At 37.0% G+C, this 16,029-nt stretch overlaps 1 long non-coding RNA gene and 1 pseudogene across 1 annotated transcript; one reads left to right on the top strand and one right to left on the bottom strand.

The window, feature by feature from the left end:
* On the bottom strand, positions 1 to 1,688 carry LOC112183815. The gene is made up of 3 exons (XR_005805864.1): positions 1,668 to 1,688; positions 573 to 678; positions 1 to 161 (listed from the first exon to the last, which is right to left on the bottom strand). It is a non-coding gene; the product is annotated as an uncharacterized LOC112183815 (long non-coding RNA).
* A 1,183-nt stretch (positions 1,689 to 2,871) lies between these two features.
* On the top strand, positions 2,872 to 4,951 carry LOC112183814 (annotated as a pseudogene).
* Positions 4,952 to 16,029: the final 11,078 nt, after the last annotated feature.

Raw genomic sequence — 16,029 nt, 5'->3', positions numbered from 1 at the left:
CTTGCCCCACGAAGCGTGCACTCAAAGTGGGTGTGGTTGATGTTGAAGTGCTCACATCATTTATAACAGCAACCTCTGATGAGGGTTCTAAACTCTCTATTGGAATTGCAGAATCAACACTTCCACTTGAGTTGCCAAATAAGCGAGCACCTTGGAGATACCTGTATTTTACATATTTATGGCCCATTTAGATCGGTGCAGTTTGCATTCAAGCCACTATTGAATTCAAGGTGCAACTAAAAAAGTAAGTGCACTCATATTCTTTGATGGTGTCTTACATTATCTGTGAGGTCTACCACAATCAAAAGAAAATTGTGTGTGTGTGTGTTTTGTTAGTGCCATTCATAGGTGTGGTGTACTTTCCAACATATCTAGTTACCCTCATCTAGTTTATATAATGCTGCAAGATCTTCTGATGGAGCAGTAGCAATGAATACAAACTACTACAATGTATACTACAGCAGTAGCCAATTAATTTACCCAAAAGTAGAGATGGTTTCATAAAGTATATCCATTCATATAAGAACACAAGCAAATCTGAGAGCACAAAACAGGAACAATTTGAGTTTTACCTCCCAGCGATACATACATATTTCCGTTCAGGAGTGTAAACAGCTTTTGAGCAATTCTTTTCAACATAATACAGGAGTCCCCTTGTTTAATCAATAACCCCGTGGTCTGCACAGAATATAGGTGACAATTATACGTCAGGAAGAAATTTGAATTAAGCTTTTGTCGATGGAAACACATAAGATAATATAACATGTTATCAGTAAGCAAGCAGCCCTCAAAGACACGATCAGAGGGATCCAGAATTCTTAGCAAGAACTTATCATGAAAAAAAAATTAATAACCTATTGGTGGGGGGTTCCAAGAGTCAATAGCAGGGAAATATCTGATTTCCCATATTCTTCCATGTAGAGACGTGCAAGCCATCCTTCTGCTGAATGTCCAACTAGAATGAAAAACAAGAAGAAGAAAAAAAAGGAATTCAAGGGTTTTAGATCTCCGAGAAATGAAGCAAATAAAACCATTATCGTTGATGAAGAACAATAATGTACAATGACAGAGGATGGCGAGGAAGGACAGACCACATGAATATAATGGTTGAAATCTGATGGTGAGTTTTCTGACATCACCACTCTGATGATCATGTGTTCAGAAAGAACAAGAATTTTTCATGGCTTTTTGGAGCACATTATCTAACCTATTATATATTTTGACTCTCCCCTATCCCCCCAATCTCTCTCGCTCTCTTGGTCTCACCGAAAAGTCAAGGCTAGGGAAGGTCATTACTCAATGTTACATTGAGTAATATATAATAACTAATAATGAGACTTCAGAATACCAACAATAAGGCTGGAATAAATCAAATAACTCAAACTCAAGTAGTCAAGTATTACCCTTAAACCTACAAAGAGTGCACAAGTTCAATCTGTAGGTTAATTGGTCTACTCAAACTTAATTGGGGTCAAAATTTTGTTGCTTTATTGATAAGTTTGACAAACCCAATTCAATAGAGAAATGAGGGGTTATATGGTAGATTTCACAGTATAGTTGTGCTTCTAGACCAGGCAGATTTCACATATACCACTTAACTATCTCAACAACATGAATAATATCATTCTATCTCATTAATTCAAAAGACAAAAATTCATCTTCTTTACCTCTCTGTACTTCGACATTCCTTATCCAAAACCAAGGTATCAAACCCACAATTTTAGATCTCTAACCACAAAACCTAGAAACCTATGTCAGGTAAGCCTCAATAACTTCGACAAAAAAATAAGATATATAGCCAACAAAGCTCGAATACCTACATGGGTTTTCTCTATGAATGTGCCTCTGAAATCTGAATATAAGCGAAGATTAAAAGCAAATTCCATATCAAATGTGCTTCTTGGAGACAAACAGAATTTGGATAACAAAGGCCCAAACTTCAAATCAAACAGAGTTTGGAAAAAGAATTTACCTTGACGATTTGATTTGCAAGCGTTGATCTAAAGACGTGAACATGAAATACAAACTAAAACATAAAACACACAAAACAACCGAGCATCAAACCACAAAACCCAGAAGAAACTATGAATTAAAAACTCAAAAAAGCCAGGTGCTCATCCAATTACCCAGATTCCTTTCTTCTTCCCGTCCCCCTCCTCTCCTTCTCTCTCCAATCAGTCTTATGTAAATTTCGCCCTTCTTCTCTGCGCAAGCCATGAAACAAATAATTACAAAAATACTGAACAATTTTACAACAAAAATGACAAAACCTGAATGAAAACAGGACATCGAATCCAAGGCTGTATAGAGGAGATCTGAAGGTGGAGACTCGTTCTCCTTGGAGGCTTTATGCTTTCACGGAGGCTTGCCGGACTAGGGTTTGGCGACTGGGGCGGCTCCATCGTCTCCCGTAAGAAATTGTGGCGCAGATAGACTTCATCTCCGTCAATTTCATAGAGAGATGGAGAGGATTTTAGAGAGAGAATGTGAGATTCGGAGACACAGAGAGAGGGAGAGGGAGAGAGAGAGAGAGTAGGGTTTGGAAAGACAAGGGAGCGAGAGAGAAGGAGAAGAGAGATAGGTGATGGTCGGAGGTGGAGATGGAGATGGAGGAGGAGAACGAGCTAAGGTGGGGGACGCGAAGAAGGAGGCGCTGAAGTCAAAGTGAGATCTATTCATTAGGTTTCGAAACTTTCAAAGTGAAAAAAAAAAAAAACCAAGTGTTGGGCAGAATTTTGGTCCCCGCGTTTCTTAAACTTTGTAAGTTAGTCCCTCCGCATTTTTTCAAAATTTTTGAATGAGACTTTACACATCGGTTAATTTAACGACCGATGTTTATAATCACAATAGAAATCGATATTTCATAAACCGATGTTAGGATGTATTTTTTACATCGCGTGCAATTCCGACCGATTTAATAGTGGTGATGTCTGATGACATAATTCTAGTAGTGTATCTACACCAGCAGAGTCTGTCCAACTCGCCATAACAATGAGTCAACTCATCGAATCGAGTAACTCCCTGGGATCTTCAGCTCCTCCAACTTGAGCACATCCAAAAGGGCCTCCTCTTCCACAAATCAGCAGACAAAAAAGTAAACCAGAACTTGATACAACACCTTAAAGCCTCCCTTTCTTGCACATTAAACATCTTCTACCCGTTTGTTGGCCACTAGCTTATCCCTCGTCGAAAACGAAGACAACACCACTTGTTTCTACATCAACTGTAACGGAGTCGGAGCTCACTTTGTTCATGCTACTGCGGATGATGTCAGGGTAGTCGATATTCTTGACCCTATTTACATTCCTGATGAAATTGTGCACAACTTCTTTTCCATGAACTTGGTTCGAAACTATGAAGGGATTTCGAAACCATTGCTTGTGGCGCAAGTCACTGAGCTTGTTGATGGCATCTTTATCGGCTGCAGCATAAGCCACGCAGTTATGGATAGTACCTCTTTCTGGCATTTCTTCAATACTTGGTCTGAAATATCTCGTTTTGGCTCTGATCATGATAAAGTAGCTTCTCAAATTAGTACTAGTAGCACGCCTGTTTTCGGTCGTCAATTTCTTGTTGGCCTAATTGATCTCCCAGTTCACATTCCCTTCTCCCAACTTCAAATCCCGGAGAAGCTAGCTAGTTCCACATACCACCTCTTCTTCCAATTACATACAAAGGGTGTTTCACTTCCCCAAAGAAAAAGTCGCCGCGCTCAAAGCAAAGGCCAACACTGAGATGAGCACCAATAGCATCTCCACCCTTCAAGCACTCATGGCTCATCTTTGGCGAGCCACCACACGTAGCACTAGGTACTAGCGGACCGAGGTAGGGGCAAGAGGGGGCTGACGCGCCCACTCAAATTTTGTGGATGATGTACTTATTGATGATCAATATAGTTAGAAGACAAAATGTTATCATAAATGCCCCCACTTAACATAATACTTTAATAATATATATATATATAGATGAAATCATGAAATTGGTGTAAAACATGAGCCAAGAGACTTGCTATGGGAGAAGGTGCAATTAAATAAGAAAGAGACAGAAATATTTAATGAGAGAAAGAGACATAAAGGCATATATGACCAACATGACTTGATGACTGACGTGATTAACCCAAGCTCCCATATCCCAAATTCCAAAATAAAATTTAAAAAGTGAGCAGCCACAAAAGCACAAGAGTCCAAAATGTGAAGAAGTAAAGCCGGAAAAAAAACGTGAAGACTCAAGCGGAGATGAACTGATGTATTGTAATTTGTTTTTTTGTTTTTTTTGTTTTTCGGGTAAGTACTTATTTGAATTGTTATGATATTGAATGTTTAGAAGTTGTACTAAATAACAAATTGTCTCTAATTTTATTGTTAATTTTTTTTTTATCTATTTTTTACTACGCCCCCATATAAAAAAAAATTTGGGTCTGCCACTGATACTAAGCATGATTTGACTACCGATCAAGAGATCACTTATAGAGTTGTAGTAGGACTGAGGCAGAGAATGGATCCACCACTGCTGGAATAATGCTCTGGGAATGCACTCCTTGGAATCCCTGTGAAGTCCACTGCAGCGGATCTGCTACACCGCACACTAGGTTGGGCGGCATTGCAGCTGACAAGGCTATTGCTTCCATTATTGCTAAAGAAACCAAGAAGTACCAGGAAGATTGGGTAAAAAGTCCTACATTTCTCTCGAATACAAGGGCGATTCGGCTGCAAGTTGGTCTAGTATTAGTTTGCTGACAAGAAGTTCACCGCGGTTTAATGTGTATGGGAATGATTTCGGGTGGGGGAGACCGCTGGCTGTGCCAAGCGAAGCTGTGGACAAGAGGAGTGGGAAGTTAACGGTGTTTCCTGGCACCAAAGAAGGAAGTGTTGACTTTGAAGTTTACCTTTTGCCGAAGATTCTACAAGCTATGGGGGATGATGCAGAGTTCATGGAAGCCGTGCTCACATGAGTAGTAATATTGTATTGTGGATTTATTTGCTGCTTAATCTAGGATATCCCTTAATCTATTCAAATGTTGGTCAGCATATGCTACGCCTCAGTCATGAATGCTGGTGCATACACTACTACAAAAATTGAATCAGATGACATCTAAAAACTGTCGTCTGATATGGAGGCCAACTGTCGTCTATCTCGGTGACGTCTGATGAAGGTGCATTTAGAGAACTGTCGTGTGAAGAACTCGGTATCCATATCAACAACATGTCGACAGGATCTCGATAGCATTAACTGTTGTGTGAACTTTACTCAAACAACGGGCAACTTAAGCATCCGATGTATGATTGCGACTAAGAAGTCGTTTTTTTTTTTATAACCGTTGTATGACTATTATTCACACAACTGTTTTTTAAAAGCATCTGTGATCTCTTTTGAACTCAGACGACAGTTTTTATTTTGTGGCTAATGTGAATATTGTGTACATATGATAGTTTTTTTTTTGTTATTGTTGTCCTAATAGAATGATTCAATGCATTATATATATGTGCTAGAACAGGAATAAAAAACCACCAAATTAACAGTAATTGTATTATATAAAAGAGATTGTTATCATTCACATTATGCATCCTTGGGCTATCCTGCTCATCACTAGCATATTCTAGCCATCTTATACCGAACAAGGTCTCCTGCAAACTACTCGGATTTAACACTCATTGACAGATTGGATTTCCTCAACTCATCTTACAATTATCTACCCCATTGTTCCTTCAAGCTTCAAGCCAATCAGTTGATTCACCTAAGACCCAAACTCTTCAGGAAGCTCATTGAATACTGCCTGGCAAAAACTAAAGTTATATCATGGCAGCCATGGCTTTCTCATAGTCTATTCCCCTTTGCTGAAAGTAAAATTGTTGGTCTTCACCAATTTTGGAGGTACTGGCTTCGTGTTCAATGCAAGTTGTAGGATTCTTGACATGTTAACAAGTACAGAATGATTTCATTGAGGAACAAAGACTAATAGTATATTCCATGATAGTTTTACATTACACAAGCACTAACTGGAATAAAAGCAACAACATAATGGGAAGAACACAATGATTATTTTGGCAAGGAAACTGCAAACAGCATAGAAGATATCACCAAGGGTACCACATATTCATTGTACACAGCCGCCATTTTATTTCATTCTCAAGTCCCATATACTCAGCTACAGTTATTCCACAGATAAAGCTGAGAAATTTAAGCAAATAATTGAAGAATAAAGTTTAGTAATAGTACGCATATGATGAAACTACAAAGGCTCAAACTGGCAACCTTCAGTGACGGCTAATATAGAACTTTCATTTCCATAACGCGAACTTTGCATGAAGCTTAGTGATGTTGGATACAATAGTCTGTAAGATTGCAATGTTAGCAACAGATAAGGCTTCAGTGTCACATTTATGTAGTGCAAGACAACTTTACTGAAAGCTAAGTAAAAATATTAGGTGGCACATATAGGTTTTCTGAATAGCTGCAAAACAGAGGTTGAATATAGCTTTCACCAGTCAACCCTTAAGGTAGATAAATATTTGTAGGAAAGTGCAAAAAGAATTACACATGCAATCAACTAAGAAACATCTTTTATTAACTGGTCCTGGAAGACTGATAGACCAATTGGAGAAGAAAGAATTAAGAAGATGAATGTCATTGATGTCAATCTCTACAAGTAGTAGTTTCTGGACGAAATGTTGTCTCAATTGGTCCCAAGAAAATCAAAAGATTAAGGATAACAACAAACGAGATAACAAATGCATAAGGAAGCATATAAAACCATCACAGTGATTACATTGAAGTCTATAGTCAATTTCAAAATTTAAATGTTTAATCACTAAAGAAGCATTTTGCAGTGAGAAATTATACCAAACAAGTACTGATTATATAGATATTGCTATTTGTTAATCGGTTCATATTGTATTATGCTAAACAAAATCGTGTAAAAATTATGTGATCAACAAGTAGGAACGAGATACCATTTTGTTGTGAGATCACTGAGATGATATGCCATTGAAATTTTGAACTGCCTCATAATATGACAGTTACAATTTTCAAGTGACTTGTTTAAATTTTCCAGTTTTGACTATTACATATTGCAGCAAAGCAAATGAAATTTAAATTTTACAAATGGATGGTATTTTCCTCAAGAAAACCCTAAATATTTTGTTAACCATCTGGTATGCATCACAAACAAGCAATCTCGATACAAAACCCCATGCTCATTATGCTTTCTATCTTTAAGAACCAAATCATCACACAATAGGCAAAGTTGTGTTACATTACAGAACATACACAATCATAACGCCATAAATCAAAGAAACAAGATCAAAGATATACAATTACCAGGTAGGTGTTGGCAGCTGCATTATCTCCAATAATCATTAAATCACACTGCGAGGAATTTCGAGCATTCTTTGCTTGTGAAAAAACCTGAACAAGTCCACGATAACAGTTCCTTGATAGCTTGTTAAAGCTAAGGTCTCAGCAAAAAAGTGAAAAAACCAATAAAAGTTTAGTTAGTATAAAAACAAAGCCTTGCTTTAGTGAATATGAACACTTCCTAGCCATCAGCTGGAAGCTTGTAAGCAGAAAGCGGGTGTTGTGGCTCAAGCTTCATATCCAAACACAGAACAAATTGGTCATAGATATTAATATCAGACACTGATTCCATATATTGCATAACTGCTTATGCAGGTCTGGTTTCTTCACAATCAAGCTCAGAACCCTCATCAACACCAGCTGACAATGAATTCCACATAACATCCCCAATTTCAAGAGTCAAACAAATTATGACACCCAAAACTAAAAATAAAAAGACCCACAGCAACACCTAAGATTTCAGTTAGCATATGACAGTTTGAAGAAAAGAGGGAAAAGTGACAAAGAGAAGTCACCTAAAGTTCACTCCTTCTGCAATGCAAGAAAACAAGAAGAACAAAGAGCCCAAACCAAACCAAAGGATTGATCTTGCTACATCTCTCCACATGATTAGATCATTCAATAGCTACCCAATTCTCTCCAGACGACCCCCATCATCATCATTCACTATCAACACAAACACAAACATAAATCATAAATAAATAAAAATTTTAAAATAAAAAAAAACCAAAGAAATCGAGGAAGACTTATACAAAGATTGAAAGAAAGAGGTCGGGACTAACTTGTAGATGAAGTTGGGGAGTGCACACAAGGGACCAAACTCATCGGGCATTTCAAACCGATCGGCGAGACGGGTCTTGGACGTTCTTGGATTGGGCGAAGGCTAGAGTAGCAGTAGTTCGTGCAAAGGGAGCGAAGCTGAAGATTTGCGAGACGAAGGTGAAGGTGATTGAATGAGACCCAAGGAGCGAAGCTGAAGATTTGCACGTCGCGACGCTGATTTGGTTAGGGACGGAGGCTCCAAAAGAGAATAGTGACGATAGGGAGGCGATGAAGCTGTCGAATCCATGAGATTGAAATGGAGGAAAGGCGCTTCTGGGTGGTAATGGATAGATTAGTGAGAAAGAAGCGAAACATGAAACCCTAATCGAGTCGCTGAAGGTGGTAATGGATCTGAGAGAGATTGCCAAGGAGAAAGCATCTTTAGTTGACTGCTCGAAGAAGTCTTGGATGTCCTCCATGTTTATGTTGGCTCTCCACGCATTACTGCACTTCTTTTCTCCGAGCCCAGACTGAAACCTTCAGTGAGATCTTGGGGATTTCAAAATTGAGGATTTGAAATTTAGGGATCCAGACGGAGGATGGTGGGGATTTGAAAATTGAAAGCCTAGAAAGCTTAGGGAAAGAGTGAGGGTTTGGCCGTAGGTTTTGGTTTTGGAGAGACGTTGTCGAGCGAGGAGGGAGCTTTGGGTTTTAGTCTTGGGTAGGTATCTAGAGAGAGTGAGGAGCTTTCAGTTTTTTGTTATTTTTTCCCTTAAGTGTTAGGGTTTTAAGCCTGACCTATATCGATCTGGCCAATTCCTATCGATTTGGAGAATGACTCATACAATAGAATTTTATAAAAATGTGGTTTGAATGCAACCATTTTAAATTTGGAATTTGTCTCCTATCAATTTGACTTCCCTCTTTTGGGAGTTGCAAAAAAATGATGGTCGGAAGTCTCCTTCCTTTCTACCAGACATATTAATCAGGCTACAGTTTTATTATTTCTCGTCGTATGATTAATACATGTTGGAGGAAAATTTGGGGTTTGAGATGACGTTTGGCACCACAGACATGGTGGGAAACTTGCCGCTCAATGTTTTTAGAGTCATATAATGGTTTTGTCTTTAAACGTCTTCTGAACTAGTTCAAAATTCCATATCAGACTACAGATTTTATAAAAACAACGTCCAAAAAAATAAAAATCAATCAGACGACAGAAAACTATGATGTGTCGTCTGAGAGGTGTGGTATGATTCAATTTTTGTAGTAGTGATATTTGAAGTTGTGTAATCCCATGCCTTTTTGTTTTTGTTTTTTTCCTCTCTCTCTCTTTGGGTGAGACTAATGCCATCCCTCTTAAGAAGACGAAAGTTGGAGGTGGACAATTTAAGCAGCGAGTCCCATCTTCAAACACCAAGGTAAAGACTCTGTCACACTTTGAGAATCCATTGTCCATCCCTTTATTAGAGTAATCCCAACTTACAAGAATACATCGACATCAACTCCACGGTTCTAGACAAAAATTTAGATAATTTCAAATAAATTAAAATTATTGTTCGATATCAAGTAAATAATTTAATGGCACGTTTACTTGGAGTATGTATGGGGATAGAGGAATTGATACAATAGCTGAGTTCTCATGTGTGAGTCTCATGCATGTCAATGTCATGAATCGATGCCTAATATATAGTGGAGAGTAGGTATTAGGAATGAAACCACTAGAATGAATTTTTTATACCAAAAATATCCTTTGGTATTTTTAGGGGTCATCATGGGCCGGGCTAGGGCTGGCCCTACCCTAAATTTTAGGGCTTAGGGTAGGGCCGGGCCGGGTTGGGCCTAGTCAAAGTCAACAAAATTTAGGGCCGGGTAGGGTCGGGCCGAGACTTAAATATGATAACCCTTACCCGCCCTAAAAGCCCTATCTATTAGGGCGGTCGACCTTCTGAATAGGGCCAAACAGGGCTGAAAATGGCCTTATTTTGTTTAATAAAAAAAAAAACTTACATTATTTTTTTTTCCCTCAAAATGTGGCTCAATGGTGTCCTGGCGCTGGGATACCACTGCATGGGTGTGTGAGTTACTAACAACTAACCCGATCCAAAAAAAAATAAATGTGGCTCAATGGTTATATAGGTAATATAAGACATTGTTTTTTGTTGATCATATTTAATGTGTGTGTGTGTGTGTGGAAATTAACTTATAACATTTATTAATATTAGTTAAGGTGGTTATATTCAATTAACTATCTCTCTAAATCTCCTAATATTAATTGTTATGTAACAAAGAAAATAAAAATTAAAGAAAACAAAGCTTAAAAAATCAATTACAAAGAAAAAGATAAATTGCATATTATAGAAAAAAGAGAAACATAATTAAAAAATAGAAAATTATTAGGGCTTATTCGGACGGGCCTAAAGGGTCGGGCCGGGTTTCGTTCTCATGGCCCATACCCTACTGTGACGTCCCGAACCCGAATTCACCGGTTTACTAGTCATTTGGACGGTAAACAACTTTTACTTTCACTTTTACTGTCGTTTCAATGCTTTTAGGGGGCCCTAAAATTTGACTTTTTGTTCGGGTCAAAATTTGAGAAAATTTCCTTCATGAAAGTTGTAGAGGACGTTAAACCGAGCGCGTGCATATGTGGTGCGTAAAAATTGGACTTAGTATGTGAGAGTTATGGCCAAAAATGTATAATTTACTGTTCATGGTAAGTTGTATATATATATGGAAATTACTGTTGGTAGATTTCCATTTTTGGAAAATCTACCTAGCCCCCGGTAACTTTCTCTTCTCTCTCCCCGACCCTTCCTCCCTTTCGGCCCGATCTCTTCCCCCTCCGATTTCTTCCTCCTCCGGCCGACCCAGAACGTAATCCGGCCACCCCCAAGCTCGGTTTCTTCCCCTTATCACGTCTGTGGAGGTATATTACGGTGATTTGGCCGGAGAAGCTCGATTTGGAGCGGAGGAAGCTACGGTGGCAGTTAGCCATTTTTGCCGATTCCCGGCGATTCCGGCCACCTCTAGTCACCATTTTGCCGTCGAAGGTTTGGTCTTCCATGGAGATCATTTCGCCCCTAGCCTCGAATCAAGATTTGAAGTGTAGAGGCAGAATTGAAAATCTAGGGTTCTTGATTTTCTGGGTTTTCTTCACCGGTTGATTTCGACTGTTTAAAGGTAAAATTGGGATGTGTTGTAGTTGAGAAAATTGATCAATGTGTTGAGTAGGTGCTACTGTCAAAATATGGTGGCCATCGGAGGTAGTTGCCGCCTGCGCGTGGGTCCCACGCGCCGCCACTGTGGGTGGCTCGTGGAGGCGTGTTGGGCTGTGTTTTAATTCCAGTTTTTAGCCCATTAAATCCTATAAATATTGTAGAGCTTATATATGAAATTTGGTGAATTTTGGAGAAGCTTGGAATTAATTATGAATTTTTGAAGTTTAGGGTTTCGATTATCAAATTACGAGAATCCGGCTGTCGGATATCTCTCGGTTCTGCCTTGGAACCTTTAAATTAACGAAATGGTATTAGTGGTATAATTTGGGTTGCATCCGAGGAGAAGTGGAGATGTAATTATGAGGATTTGATTTTGAGAATCGTATTTAATTGTTGAATAGTTATTCACGGAATATAATTGTGTACAGGGCGATGTACCGAGCTATTGCTTGACGAAGGAACTCGTATGCATGGTCGCCTAAATAGTACTGTGAGTGGACATTTGTTTTTAAATTAATTCCGCATGCAGTATTATTATTATTTTCTTCCAATTGAGATTTAATTATGTTTTGAATATTTGAGATTTAGTTTATCGAGATTTATTTTTGGATTACGAGATTAGTATTGAAATTCCTTCCCGAGGGCTTTTAGTAGATTTTTGAGATAGTCATTCATGAGTTATGGAGTTGGGAAATGATTTTCGGGAAGTGACTGATTCGGAAAAATATTATGAGAATTATTGTTTTCGAATATCAGTTTTTAGGAAGATATACGAGTGCGATGGATTTAGCAAATATTTGAGCGTGATTGATTTATCGAGATTTATTGGGTTTTGAATTCCGCACTTATCAGACTTGGGTTAGATGGAGCTTTCTTTCCGAAAGCAATTATTGAATTATAGAGTATGTGATTATGCTTTCGAGGATTTATTGAGATATCGAGGATTGAGTTAGCAAGTTATTACGGAGTTATGCTTTCGGTGAATTATTATTGATTTATTGAGGTAATATCGAGTTTCTTTCCGAAAGCAAGTGATTGAAAGAGGTTATTTTCAGTTCTTGAGGAGGCTATTCAGTTTATTAAGGAGGCCAGTTTTGGCGCATGCGTATCTTACCTAGTTGGCAGTCCCTTCTAGGTAATGGTCTGGTTGGCAGTCCCTTCCAGACTACAGCTCGGTTGGCAGTCCCATCCGATGCGTCACCTGGTTGGCAGTCCCTTCCAGATGACATGAGGTAGTTGGTCGGCAGTCCCGTCTACTACCTGTGGTTAGTCGGCAGTCCCGTCTACCACATATGGCTAGTTGGCAGTTCCATCTATCCACCGCCTCCTATTCCGGTTGGCAGTCCCTTCCGATGCGTCATCTGGGTGGCAGTCCCTCCTAGATGGCATGAGATGACTAGACAGCAGTCCTTTCTAGTCATCAAACGAGCCTCATGAAAATGATGTTTTTATAAGGATTGAGGATGAGATTTTAAGAGATTTCAAGATGTTCTTGTTACGTGATTGAGATTTCAGTAAAGAGGATGATTAAGAGTGTGTTCAAGATTGTTACTGCATGCGAGGTTTTAGAGAATAACTTGGGAAAGCATTAAGTTTTACTTATTCATTTGAAATTACTTATTTTTCGTCCACTCACTCTAATGGATTTTAAATGTTTTCCCCTGGGCCCTTTGGTTTTAAATGCCCAGTTTGCAGGCCAGTTTAGCTTGAGGTCGAGCGTACTTGGGGTTGAGGCATAGCTGTCATAACTTCCGCATTATAAAAGTATTGGTCGTGTATCTTGTATTCTACCTTCTTGTACGCCTGAGAAATAGATTGTTCTGATATCTCTTGAGATTAATATTCTTAAGTTTCAGAATTGTTTTGTGATATGAGAGATGTTGTGATATAGGGAGCAGGGTGGCTCCAGGAGAATAAGGATGGATGATTTAGAAGTGTAATTGTTTGTCTACAGGTTTTGGGTTGTCCATTTTTAGGGGAAGTTCTGTCAAATTTTTGGTAGAATTTCTTCTAAGGTGGGCCACGCAGGGCCTTTTCGGATTTCAGGGTGAAATCCGGGGCGGGTCCTGTCACCTACCCTATTTTAAAAAGGGTCGGGCCGGCCCGCCCCGCCCTAATGCAAGGGCCTAGTCAGGCTTCGGCCCTACTGGCCGGGCGGGTTTAGGGCTTAAGGGCCAAATGATGACCCCTAGGTATTTTCATTACCCCAAATATCTCTCTCCTCTATTTGCATAGATTTTTTTTCTTTCTCATTATTATTATTATTATTTGATTTTTTTTGTTCACACACCGACTAAAAATACACTACTGCAGAAGAACAAACTTTCATATATAAACTATGATCATCATATATTAAAGAGTAATTCTTACATAATTTTTCAATCCTTGATGTTTTAAGTGTGATACTAATTTATTTTTGTAAAATAAGGTAGGTTTCAGCCACTTATTTTGGTAGGATATTTAAGTAATAATACTAATTTTGATTTCGACTCAGCATAAATTGTAAGCAACATTACGTATGGGTAGTAAACAACGTCTCAAAATGATTCATTCTCACATAAATAAGTCATATTCAATTCATGAATTTCTCCATTCCAAATAAATAAATATGTCATAAAGGAAAAATTTTGTTAACATTCTCAATTGATAATTACTCAATTTGTTCAACTTTCTTTAGAATAGAATACATCTTCATTAACTCATTACAAAGAAGAGACAACTCTCAACGAAATTTTCAATACTTCTAAATAAATTAGAACCGTTGTTTAATATCAAGTAAATGATAAAAAGGAAATAATTTTTTTCACATAATCACTTGATGTTTTACTCAAGAGTTTTTCTATTAGAACCTCCAAATTTACTCACTTGACCTCTATGCTTTTTACACCTCTTATTTAATTTTCAAATACTAAATTTGCTCACTAAACCTCACTAAAGTTCCTCAAATAACCTCACACATATAATTTGTAAACAAATTATTATCTTTAAAATAAAAAACATAGTCATTTCAGTGATTTAATTACTTTATAAATCTTAACTACATATACATTTCTTAGTCAAAGAACATGCGTAAATCTATTTTTCAATAAAAAAAAAATCAAACACAAGGTATTGAGTTTCAAAAATTAATTTCTAATCAATAAGAAAATAACATGAACTATTCTGTGGTTTTTTTTTTTTAACTTTCTTTTTTCTATTTTGGCTGTGCAAAAAAAAATGAAGAAATTATTTTTTTAATGTTTATTTTTTGTTCCTCATGATTAATTATTTAAATATTTTTTTTAGTTTTTTTTAACTGCTAGCTCCTTTTTTTTGTTTTTTTGTTTTTACAAATATAATTGATAGACTTAGATTTAGGTCATAAATCATAATAAGATTTATTTTGTTTTTCCTCACCAATATGCGTCAACATATATATCATATATTTTTATGTCACATGATCTTAGTTATATTTTTAATTCTTATTAAATATATATGAATACTTTAATGACTATGTAGTGAAATTAGAAAATGAAAATAGATAAAGAAAATCATAAATAACACAATATAAATATAATATTTTTTGGGTACAATTATTGTCCTTAATAGTTATTTTATAGTAGGTTAAATATGTCATTTAATAATTCATAATAGAGTGAGGTTAAGTGAGCAGATTTGGAGATCCCAATAGAAACACTCTTTACTCAATTATGTTTTTTTTTTCTTTTTAAAAAAGAGGATCAAAGGGTTTCACTCCTGCCCCCATGGTGACTCGAACCCATGACTTCGTACATAGATAGTGGGTGCTCTAACCACTGAGCTACTCAATTATGCTTAACCGTTCTTAGATTTTAAAAGTGAAAAATATTAAGCAATTGGAATAATGAAGTAGTTGAAATACGTTTATTTATCTTATTATTCTATTTAAATTTAGAAATAGTTTAATACAATTAAGTAACGATTAACGAATCAACTGAAAGTTAAAAAACATGATTCAAAATGAAATTTATTAGATAACTTAATTCTGATAGAAGTATGTACACGATTCAAACTAGATGGTACCTTCCATTTTATTTTTATTGACAAAAACAAAGTTCCCCTCCAATACATTGAACCTTTTCTCACCAACCAAAACACCTTTTATTTTCAAATAATTATAAAAAACAAAGACATAAAACCTTTCCCAAAATGCCAAGTTGCCTACCATAAAAAGCAAATTCCACTGCATGTATAAACTGTAAAGATTTGTCTAGAAAATAATTTTCCACCAAGAGGGAGGGAGACCAAGGGGTTCAAAGAACACAAAAGCTGCGGAGGTGAAAGCTAAGAAGACTTCGCCAATGAAGGGTACTAAAGCTTTGAAGAATAAATGGTTTGCTTGTATTTATTTTGTCTTTTGATGTTGGGAGCTCGAAGGAGCTCGTAGTTGTCTAGTTTGTTTTTTATTTCTTAGTCCATGCTAGCATAAGCTTCCTTAGGAGCTTTTGTAGAAAAATATTTAGTTTCATGGAATCATAATTATGTGCTAACTAGGCGTGTCGAGTCAAATATAATAAATTTCCTATGAGATAAGATGTTTTTGTTTTAACATAGATTACTCGATACTCAAAAAATGTCGTTATGAAATATTCACCTATATAGTTCAGGGCCATAATAATACTATAAATCATTCAGTTAAAAAAAAAAAAAAAATCCGCCAAAAAATAAAAAGAGA

This window comes from Rosa chinensis, chromosome 2 (assembly GCF_002994745.2).
Source record: "Rosa chinensis cultivar Old Blush chromosome 2, RchiOBHm-V2, whole genome shotgun sequence".
NCBI classification, from domain to species: domain Eukaryota; kingdom Viridiplantae; phylum Streptophyta; class Magnoliopsida; order Rosales; family Rosaceae; genus Rosa; species Rosa chinensis.
The sequence above is the reverse complement of the archived record's forward strand: the minus strand, read 5'-3'. Positions and strand labels throughout refer to the sequence as shown.